We start from the raw sequence: 11,429 nt of genomic DNA, 5'->3' as shown, positions 1-11,429 counted from the left end.
AATGTATCCCAAAAAAAAAACAAAATGCACGGGAAACACAAAGGATTGCCAAGAAATTTGCAATGAAACATGGAAATACAGCATGGAAACAGGTCTTCAGCCCATAGATTGACACTAATGCCAAATCAATTCAATTTCCTATTCTTCTCATATTCTCATCAACTGTCCCAAGATTCCACCAATCAGCTACACACTAGGAATAATTTACAGTGCCCATTAACCTACTTGCTCTGCATGTGTTTAGGCAAAGCATTTGGAGGAAGCCCTGTGGTATCCTCCAACACATGAGAGCTTCAACAACTCTGTTAAGAGTTGATAAGCCTGCCTCAGACACATTATCCTATCAAAACACAATGCATGGTTGAAGATCAAAGGTGTTTATAGGTGACCGATATTACAGCAATGTTAAAAATGTGAGAGATACCCACAAGCATGTTTTTTGTTTGCAAATTAGATATTATTAGCTTATATAATACTCTTTATCTTCAAATTTCAAAGTTCAAAGTAAATTTATTATCAAAGTACATATGTGCCACCATATACAACCCCAAGATTTGTTTTCTTGTAGGCATACTCAGTAAATCAAAGTACAATAATAGAATCAATGAAAAACCACACCCACAGGGCAGACAAAAAGACAACTTACAAATATGAAAGAAAATAAATGAACAAACAAATAAGCAACAAACATCGAGAACATTAGATGAAGAAGTCTTGAAAGTGAGTCCATAGGTTGTGGGAACACGCCACTGATGGGGCGAGTGAAGTTGAATGAAACCATCCCCACTGGTGGAAATTACTCATGTTTGATTCTGATTCTTGGGTCCATGGTCCTTTTGCAATCAAGGAAGAGGCATAAAACTTGTTGCTTCACCATGGTTTCATTAAACGCTAAGTGAACAAAGGAACTGGAAATAGAGAGTAGAAGAAGTCTATTATCTAAGAACAAAGAACAGAAAAAGATGGCAGGCATGATTGTTGCTGACTGTAGAAACCAATCCTGGATCTGGAAACTCAGGAGCAGTAGGGACACGGGAACACCTAGGATCCAGATTCTTGGGAAGTATGATCTCCCCTTCCCTTCAGCAGTGGCTTTTCCAGATTCCTCAAGATACTGGGCTGCTCCGTGGATCAGTGTTCTCCAGCAGTCTCTGTCACAAGCCAGCTGCTGCCACTCATTGACCTCGATGTTTGCCTGAGAGAGCTGCTGCTTGAGTTAATCTTTGTACGATCTCTCTTGCCCTGGGAGAGTTCCCCGTAGTGTACTGCTCGCGGCAACCTGGAGTTGTCATGGTGACACATTGCCTGACCAGCAGAGCTGCCTGAGCAGCAAAGTGGCTTCAGTGCTTGGAAGGTGAGCCTTCTCCAGGACCTCGTTGTCGAAGACACAATCCTGCCAGTTGATACCCATGACGGAGTGAGAGCAGTGCTGATGGAAATGCTCGTGTAACCGGATGGCAGCCCTGTACATCTGGATTTTTGTGGACAGACACAGCTGGTGGTTCTTCCACACATATTTCTGAAGGCACCCAAAGGCACTGCTGACTCTGGCAAGTAGATTGTCAAAGTCCCTTACCACCATAGCATTGTTGGAGAAGACGCTGCCCAGGTAGGTGAACTGCTCTACCATGGTGAGAGGGTGGTCCGAGCTGAGTTGTAAATGCCACAAGGGGGCTTCTGATGGAAGATAATTGTTTTCTTCAGTCTGACCGTTAACCCGAAAGCCGTTGCAGCTTTGGCAAACTGAGTGACTTCAGCCTGTAGCGCGTCCTCTGTGTGCGTGAGAAGAGCACGGTCGTCCGCATGTAGAAGCTTGAGAATGGGTTCTTGCATGGTTTTTGTTCAGGTGAGAAGGTGGTGGAGGCGGTGAAGAACCTTCAACTTCCAGAATGATACAAAGACTGTAAAATGTGGCATCACCACACCAAAAAACCTCAGTCCTCACCCTATAAGAAAGTCCAATACAGGGCCCCATACCCTTTCAAAAATGTCCCCTCTGTCCTCATTACATAGTCTCTCCAAATGTAAAGTGTTTGCCAGTTCTCTCAGCCACAGATCGTACATCCATTTTCCACATTTGCAGGATTAACTTCTTAGCAATCACCATTCCAAACAATACAGCCAATTTTTCATACTTATTGGCTGAAGATAGGGAGCTTGTTGCTCCATGATGGCTATGGTTCCCACCACTTCCCAAAAGCCTCAGAGAAACAGTGAAAAATACTTTTCTAGTATGCATAAAGCTTACAACATGACCCGAATGAATGTGACAAGCTACTGTCCACAGATTTACATCTATTACAAACTGGCAAAACATCAGGGTAGAAGCTGTGCAACTTTTCTTTAGAATAATGGAGTCTATGTAGTGTTTTAAACTGTATGAGTCTGTGTCTAACATTGACCGAACAATCATGTATACCTCTGTTTGTATGTTTACTTTTTGCCTTTATATTTTTTTTTCCTCTTTTGCTGCTCAATACTTAATTTGATTTTGATTAGTTGCTATCGACCTGTGTGTGGCCTCATCTTGACGGTAGAGGAGGCCATGGACAGACATGTTGGAGTGGGAGTGGATCCAATGTATAATTCTCCGTAACTTCCGCCACCTCCTACGTGATCCCACCACCAGCCACATCTTCCCCTCCCCCCCACTCTCGGCTTTCCACAGGGATCGCTCCCTACGTGACTCCCTTGTCCATTCACCCCCCCATCCCTTCCCACCGACCTCCCTCTGGGCACTCACCCCTGCAAACGGAAGGAGTGCTACACCTGCCCCCACACTTTTTCCCTCACCACCATCTTAGGCCCCAGGCAATCCTTTCAGGTGAGGCACCACTTCACCTGCGAGTCAACTGGGGTGATATACTGTATCCGGTGCTCCCGATGTGGCCATTTATACACTGGGGAGACCCGCCACAGACTGGGAGATTGTTTCTCCGAACACTGGCGCTCAGACCTCCAGCAGTGGCGGGATCTCCCTGTGGCCAAACACTTCAATTCCACAGACTACTTCCACTCCGATATGTCTGTCCATGGCCTCCTCTACCGTCAAGATGAGGCCACACGCAGGTCGATGGAGCAATACCTTATCTCCTGCCTAGGTAGCCTCCTACCTGCCAGCATGAACATTCAACTCACAGACCTCCGTTGATACCCCTGCCCTCCCCCACCCCATCCCTATCTGTAATTTTAGTCTGGTTCTCTTTCTCTCTCTTTTCCCCCCAGCCCTACCTTGCTTTTTCTTTTATTTCCCATTGTTCTCCACCTTCCCCTAGCTCATTTCCCTCCAGCCTATCACTTCCCAGCTCTCTACTTTATCCCTCCCCCCACTTCTTATCCCCCCTCGACCATCCCATGTTACTTCACTCCTGATGAAGGGTTTCGGCCCAAAATGTCATCACTACCTCCTCCCATAGATGCTGTCTGGCCTGCTAAGTTCTGCCAGCATTTTGTGTTTCTTTTATTTAATTTGATTTTGCTATGGTTGTGGTTTTTGTGAATGTATAGTATTTTTTCGTTAGTATTTTTGTTAGTTTTTTTTAAAGTCTATTCACATAAAACAATAAAATATATTTTAAAAAATGTGGCATCACATCTAGTATGATGAAATGCTTTGAGGGGTTGTCCACCCCTGCCTCGGCAGGACCTGTACTTGCTGCAATTTGCCTATCACCACAATAGATCTACAGCAAACGCAATCTTATTGGCTTTCCACACAGCTTTGGATCACCTGGGTAATAGCAATACCTATGCCAGGCTGCTGTTTATTAACTACATCTCAGCATTCAGCACAATCACACCATCAGCTCAAATTAACAAGCTCCAAAACCTGGGCCTCTGTACCTCCCCGTTCAAATGGATCCTTAACTTTCTCACTAGGAGATCATAGTCTGTGTGGATCAGAAATAATGTCTTTTCCCCACTGACAATCAACATTGTTGCACCTCAAGGATGCATACTTAGCCTATACTCTCTCTACACCCACGATTATGTTGCTAGGCACAGTTCAAATGTTACCTCTAAATTTGCTGATGACAACACTATTTTAGATGGTGATGAGGAGACGAGAGGTTGAGTGGTTTTGCAACAACAACCTTGCACTCAGTGCAGCAAGACCAAGGAATTGATTGTAGATATCAAGAAGGGGAAGTCAAGGGAATACACACCAGTCCTCATTGAGGGATCAGAAGTGGAAAGAGTGAGCAATTTCAAGTTCTTGGGTGTCAACATCTCTGAAGATCTATTCTGGATCCAATATGTTGATGCAATTACGAAGAAGGCTCAACAACAGATACATAATTCATTAAGAGTTTGAGGAGACTTGGTATGTCACCGATGACACTCACAAATTTCTACAGATGTACCGTGGCAAGCATTCTGACTGGTTGCATCACTGTCTGAAACAGAGGAACCACTGCACAGGATTGGTAAAAGATGCAGAAACTCAGCTAGCTCCATCCTGGGCACTAGCCTCCCCAGCATTCAGGACACATTCAAAAGCTGAAGCCTCAAAAAAGTGACATTCATGATTAAGGTCTCCCATCACTCAGGACATGCCCTCTCCTCATTGCTAACATGAGGAGGTATAGGAGCTTAAAAATACTTCAAGAACAGCTTCTTCCCTCCCACCATCAGATTTCTGAATGGATAGTGGACCCAGGAACACTATGTCACAGATTTTCCTCTCTTTTTGTATTACTATTTAATGTAATTGTTTATATATATATATATTTATTGTAATTGATAGTTCTGTATTATTATTTATTACAATGTAATGCTGCCACAAAAAAACAATTTTCATGACATATGTTAGTGATATTAAACCTGATTCTGAATCACTAGGCGACAGACTGAACCATTACATGTATATAGGTAATTATATAAAATACAAGCAGGTATAAAATACAAGTGATTCATTTAGAATCATTACATCTGAAAATCTAGTAGCAGAAATACTTGTGGTATCTACACTATGTATAAAATAATCAAAAACTACTCAAGTTATGGACGTATAAAGGGATATTCATAGGATTCTGTCATTGTTGGGTAGATTAGTAGGTACACTTACATGAGTTTAAACTAGTCTATTAATTATTGTTATACAAGTAAAAAGATGTAAATCATGGCTTGGCTTTGCAAACGAAGATTTAGTTAGGGGACTGCTCATGTCTGCTGCAGGCTCGCTGGTGGCTAACAAGGCCAATATGGGACAGGCAGACCTAGCTGCAGTGGCTACAAGGGAAAATCAGGGAGGGTGGTTGTAGACGTGGGCGTATCCTTTGGCCTGTGCAAAGGTTTTTTTTAGGTGGAGCGCAGTGTGTGCAGTACTGGCCCCACCCTTTACACCCAGGGTTCATTTGCCATAGCCCAGCAAACTGGGACAGTGACAGCGAGGTCCTCGGGTCGTAGGAGTTATGTCGGAGTGTCCTTCTGCTAGGTGGATGCCCCACTTGCCCAGGTTTGGAGTCAGAGTTGTCCTTCTGTTAGGCTGGCTAATGACCCCAGTCTACCCATGCAGTTATACCACCAGGCACTTGGTCGTGCCATGAAGTAGCAAGCTCAATGGAAACGGGGGGCACCAACGAGAAGGTGTTGCTATCGATGCTGTAGTGTAGGAGAGGCCATTTGCAGTGGCTTCCTGCCTACCAAGCCAGTCAGGACCATGTGGCGATCACTACACCGGGAAAGGAGAGGCAATGTATTGCACGTGCACTTTCCCTGGGTGAGTGGGACATCAGGCCCAGACCTCATCTGCCCCCCAAAAAGATGTAAATGATGATAAAGTAAATCAGGACATATTATTACTCATTGTAAGTAGGGAAAACTGGCAAAAGTATAACAACAGGTTATATTACACTAAACTTCATGATGTCCAGTAGCTGCAACCTTTGTTTGAAACATTCTGCCTGGTTAGTGATTTGTTCACTGCAGCCCAATAGCATAGGCATTATGTTAGAAGTTACCATCATATTAACAACAGTGCCTGTTGTCCTTGTCAGGTACCAATTTAGCTCGCTTACAGTAGATGGCATTTATCATAAGACCATGAGACATAGGAGAAGAATTAGGCCATTCAGCCCATCAAGTTTGTTCTGCCATTCTATCATAGATGATTTATTATCCCTCTGAACATCAACCCCATTCTCCTGCCTTTGCTACAGAACCTTTGACACCCTAATTAATCAACTTCCTCCTTAACTATACCTATTGACTTGGTCGGCTCAGCCATCTGTGGAAATGAATTCCAAAGGTTCACCACCCTTTGGAAAAGAAATTTCTCTTTCTAAATGGGCACCCCTCAATTCTGAGCCTGTGCTATCTGGCCTTAGATTTCCCCACCATAGGAAACATCTTCTCCAGATCCATTTTATGCAGACTTTCAATATTTGATAGGTTGCAATGAGATCCCAGTCCCTCTCACCAATTACTCTGAACTCCAGTGAGTATAGGCCCAGATCTATCAAACAGTCCCCATATGTTAACGCTTTCATTCCTGTGATAATTTTTGTGACCCTCTTCTGGACTCTCTCCAATGCCAGCACATCTTTCCTTAGATAAGGGGCCCAAATCTGCTCATAGTACTCCAAATGCAGTCTGACCACTGTCTCCTCAGGCCTCAGCATCACACCCTTGTTCTTATATTCTAGGTCTCTCAAAACGAATGCTAACATTGCATTTGCCTTCTTTACCACTGACTCAACCTGCAAGTTAATCTTTAGGGAATCCTGCATGAGGACTCCCACGTCCTTCTGCCCTCTGCTGTTTGAATTTTCTCCCCATTTGGAAAATAGTCCACACCTTTATTCCTCCTGCCAAAGTGCATGATCATATGCTTCCCTACATTATATTCAATCTTCCACTACTTTGCCCATTCCCTCAATCTGTCAAAGTCCTTCTGCAGACATCCTGCTTCCTCAACACCACCTGCCCCACCACCTATCTTTGTATCATCCTCAAAATTGGCCGGAAAACCATCAATTCCTTCATCCAAATCATTGGAATATAATGTGAAAAGAAGCAGTCCCAACACTGACCCCTGCAGCACACCACTAGTCACTTACAGCCAACCAGAAAGGCCCCCTTTCTTCCCATTCTTTGCCTTCTACCAGCCAGCCAATCTTCTATCCATATTAGTATCTTTCCTGAAATCCCATGGGCTCTTATCTTGTTAAGCAGCCTCATGTGTGGCACCTTGTCAAAGGCCTTCCCAAAATCCAAGTAAGCAACATCCACAGGCTCTTCTTTGTCTATCTTGCCTAATATTTCCTCAAAGAATTTCAACAGCCCCATGCTGACTTTGGCCTATTTCATCATACGCCTCCAAGTACCCCAAAACCTCATCCTTAATAATAGACTCTAACGTCTTTCCAACCACTGAAGTTAGGCTAACTGGCCTATAATTTCCTTTCTTCTATTGGTTCCCAGGAAAACAGGATGCATCATCAGGGACCATCACTTCACTTGCCCCATCATTGAACTGTTCCCACAACCATGGACTCACTTTCAAGGATTCTTCACCTCATGTTCTTGATAGTTAATAATATTTTTTTTTCTTTTGTATCTGGACAGTTTGTTTTCTTTTGCACATTCGTTTTCCATATTGTTGGGTGCTGTCTTCCATTGACTTTATTATGGCTATTGGATTTACTGAGTATACCCACAAAAAATCATAGATGAGATATATGTACTTTGATAATAAATTTACTATGAATTTTGAACTTTGAGCATTGAAAATGGTGGAAAGACAAGGGAGTGTCAGGGAGTGTTTCACTTTTGCAGTACACCCTACTTTTGACCTGTATTTGTAATTACAATATTTTTGTAACTTCTCCAGCTGAGTTTCTGGTCTCCACCATTAATATCCTGATGATTCAGTTATTGTGAATGAATGGATATGAAGATAATGCATTTGTTGTTCAACTCAAATCTTCTGGATTCATATTTCATTAATGATAGGACATTGCACCATGTATCAAAATAAATAGAGTTAATTAATAGAAATCATGTTTCAAAATAAGAGGCATTCAGAACATCTAATTACTACACACAATAACAATGCAAAATCAAAGGGAGAAAACGTTCAGTCTATAAGATTTATTTGTGACAGCATCATGCCTTTACTTTCTATTTGGTCATTAGTACCACAGGAGAGATGTCAATCTAAAGGTTTAAAAGTTCAACTAAAAAAAGATAGAAATCATATTAATTATTTCCTGTAAGTTGTAACCATAAGAAATTGAATTATATTAATTATGTTTAAAGTACAAAAAACATTAAAATTTTGACTTTCTTCAGGATTTATTACAAACACTTGATGCAATGATAATAGCAGATTCATTAGGCCTTATCATATTCAGGTTTGAATGACAGTTGAAAAATCAATCTGTGTGTTACAGTAGTATAGTAGTTAGCTTGATGCTATTGCAGCTCAGGGCATAGAGGTTCAGAGTTCAATTCCACTGCTGTCTGTACATTCTCCTCATGACCAACTAGATTTCCTCTCGATGCTATAGTTTCCTCCACAGTCCAAAGACATAGTAGGCTGATTAGCTATTGTAACTTGTCATGTGAATAGACTAGGGTTAAATAGGTGGGTTGCTGGGCAGGAAGGACCTGTTCTGTGCTGTATCTTTAAATAAATAAACGTCACAAATAAACATTTGTGAGGAAAGGTCGTAGCTGAAACATTCTCCTTAGATGTTCATCACTCTACCAAATTTTTATCAATTTCATGGCACTGAGCATGGTTACTGCTTTACAGAACCAAAACCAGAAATATAGGGAGTGAGATGGAATTGGTGAGTTGGAAAATGACTTATATGGCTTCTGCACTGTCAAAACTTCATTAAAAGCTTCAAGAGCTAATACTCTCACATTCTAAAACACCAAGAGGTAGGCAACCTTTTTGAAGTGTACGTCAGAAGTTTCAAACATCTGTTTTTGCACTTTATTCAAAAACTGGACTGTCTAATCCAATACCAGAATGGTGTCAAACTCTGTTTCATGTTTTATTCACACAATATCCTTCACAGTTCATACCTTAACTTTAACCACACAGGGTAGTTATATAGTTTTTACAGTCCATACTTTAACCATTGAGTATAGTTTTACGTTGCACAGTTTGGCAGTGGTCTAATTACCCCAGCTTTCACCATTATAAATAATAATCCATTCACTGTTCAGCTAAATATGTCTGTGCAACGCCTCATTACTCAATAACTACAAGTGTCTCGCCAGAGCATATGTCTAATCTGCCTGAGGTTGTTCTCTATAAAAATAAATTATAACATTCGTGATCAATAAGTATTTGTCCCACAGCGTCCTTCCTGTGGACTTTGGTATTTTACAAGGTGAAGCAGATAGGCAATATTAGCATGTACTTAATGGAATACTTTTCCAATTCAGGCGCCTACTCTCAAGAATCAAATATTTCCCTTCCCTGTCCCCAGAACATATACAAGAAATCTAGCCATAGAGCAAATCTTCTTTTGCTTGAATTACACCTCACCTTGCTGTATCAACATATTTATTTATTTATTTAGCAATACAAAATGGAGTAGTCCTTGCAGCCCTTTGGCCACACCACTCCATTATCACACAACCCTGATGAACTCTAACCTAATCACGGGACAATTTACAATGACCAATTAACCTACCCTTTTGACCATGGGAGGAAGCTGGGAAAAGCCCATGCATTCCACAGGGAGAACATACAGAGACTCCTCACAGTAGGGCTCCAAAATGCCTTGAGCTGAAATAGCGTTGCACTAACTACTATACTACCGTGGTGCCCTGATCTTCAATGAAGTCCCAATTTAATCCCGATCTTAAAAGAAGTCCCCTGTTGCTCTTAAACATTAATTTTCTATCTGGTCTCAGCCACCTCAGAGGTCAATGATTTGGATAATGGAATTGATGGCTTTATTGCAAAGTTTGTGGATGATATGAAAATAGGTGGTGGGCTAATGATTGGATAATGTTAAGACCATTGCTTCAGAAAATGAGACAGCAACCATTTCTCATTGACATTCATCAGCCTTAGCATGACTGAAATGCACATTGTCGGGATCACCATTGACCAGAAACTTACCTAGATAAACAGTATAGCTACAAGAGCAAGGTATTTCACAGATATTGACTCACTGCCTGCTGACCAAACCAAAACCAAACTGAAACTGCTCAGTAATGGACACACTATCCACTAGCTTAAACATTAATTTCCTCCGTCAGAAATGCATCATCTTCAAAGCTGGTACATAACTTTTCTGAGGGGAGCAGATTGACAATCACTTTAGAAGCTTCTCCTGTGAAATAATTTAACACTTTGATCAGTAGAACCATTCATATGAGATCAAGGTTAGTGTGCCTAGCAGTTAAAAAAGCAAGTTCACCGTATCTCCATAACACCATAACACCATTCTGTCTGCCCCTTATGTAGTACATTCTGCTGAAGACAGAACTGTTATCAAATTACAAAACTGTGCCAATGGTGTCTAATATTTCTCATTGTGTAGTTATTCTGTAAGCTCATTAAATTGGAATGGTTTATGTTACAATGTATACTCCAGTCGCATATCTTCAATATTGTGATTTAGCCCAATTATTTTAACACATTAAAGAGTTACAGAGCTTAGAAACAGCCCATTCAACCAAACTTGCCAATAGCAGTTGAGATGTCTATCTGAGCCAGCCTGGCTTGCTTGCTTTTCATTTTTATGTCTTCCTTGATTGCAAAGTTGGTTAGCTGAAGGTTCTGCAGAGAACCACCAACCTACGACAATTTGTACAACACCACGTTCTGGTCTTCATTTCCCAGGCAATGCACTGCAGAAATATGGACCATACTGGAAATCAGACCTATGAGTGAACTTGACCTTATCATGCTCCAGCCCTGGACTACTATTAAAGCCACAACAACAACATCGCACTCAATGTCAGCAAGAACAAGGAGCTGATTATTAATTTCAGGAGGAGGAAACCAGGGGTCCATGAGACAGTCGTCATCGGGGGATCAGAGGTGGAGAGATCAGCAACTTTAAATTTGCCAGTGTTATTATTTCAGAGGATCTGTCCTGGGTCTAGCATGTTAAGTGCCATTACAAAGAAAGCACCGCAGCGCCCCTACTTTCTGAGAAGCTTGTGAAGATTTGTTGTGTCATCTAAAACTTTGACAAACGTTTTATAGACGTGTGGTGGAGAGTATATTAACTGGTTGCATCATGGCCAGGTATGGAAACAAAATTGCCCTAGACCAAAACCCTACAAAAAGTAGTGGATATAGATCAGACCATTACAGGTAAAGCCCTCCCCACCATTGTGCACATGTCCATGAAGCACTGTCACAGGAAAGCAGCATCCATCATCAAGAACCCCCACCATCCAGGCCATGTTCTCTTCTTGCTTCTACAATCAGGAAGAAGGTACAGGAG

This window comes from Hypanus sabinus, chromosome 11 (assembly GCF_030144855.1).
Source record: "Hypanus sabinus isolate sHypSab1 chromosome 11, sHypSab1.hap1, whole genome shotgun sequence".
Taxonomy (NCBI): domain Eukaryota; kingdom Metazoa; phylum Chordata; class Chondrichthyes; order Myliobatiformes; family Dasyatidae; genus Hypanus; species Hypanus sabinus.
Note: the sequence above shows the minus strand (reverse complement) of the source record.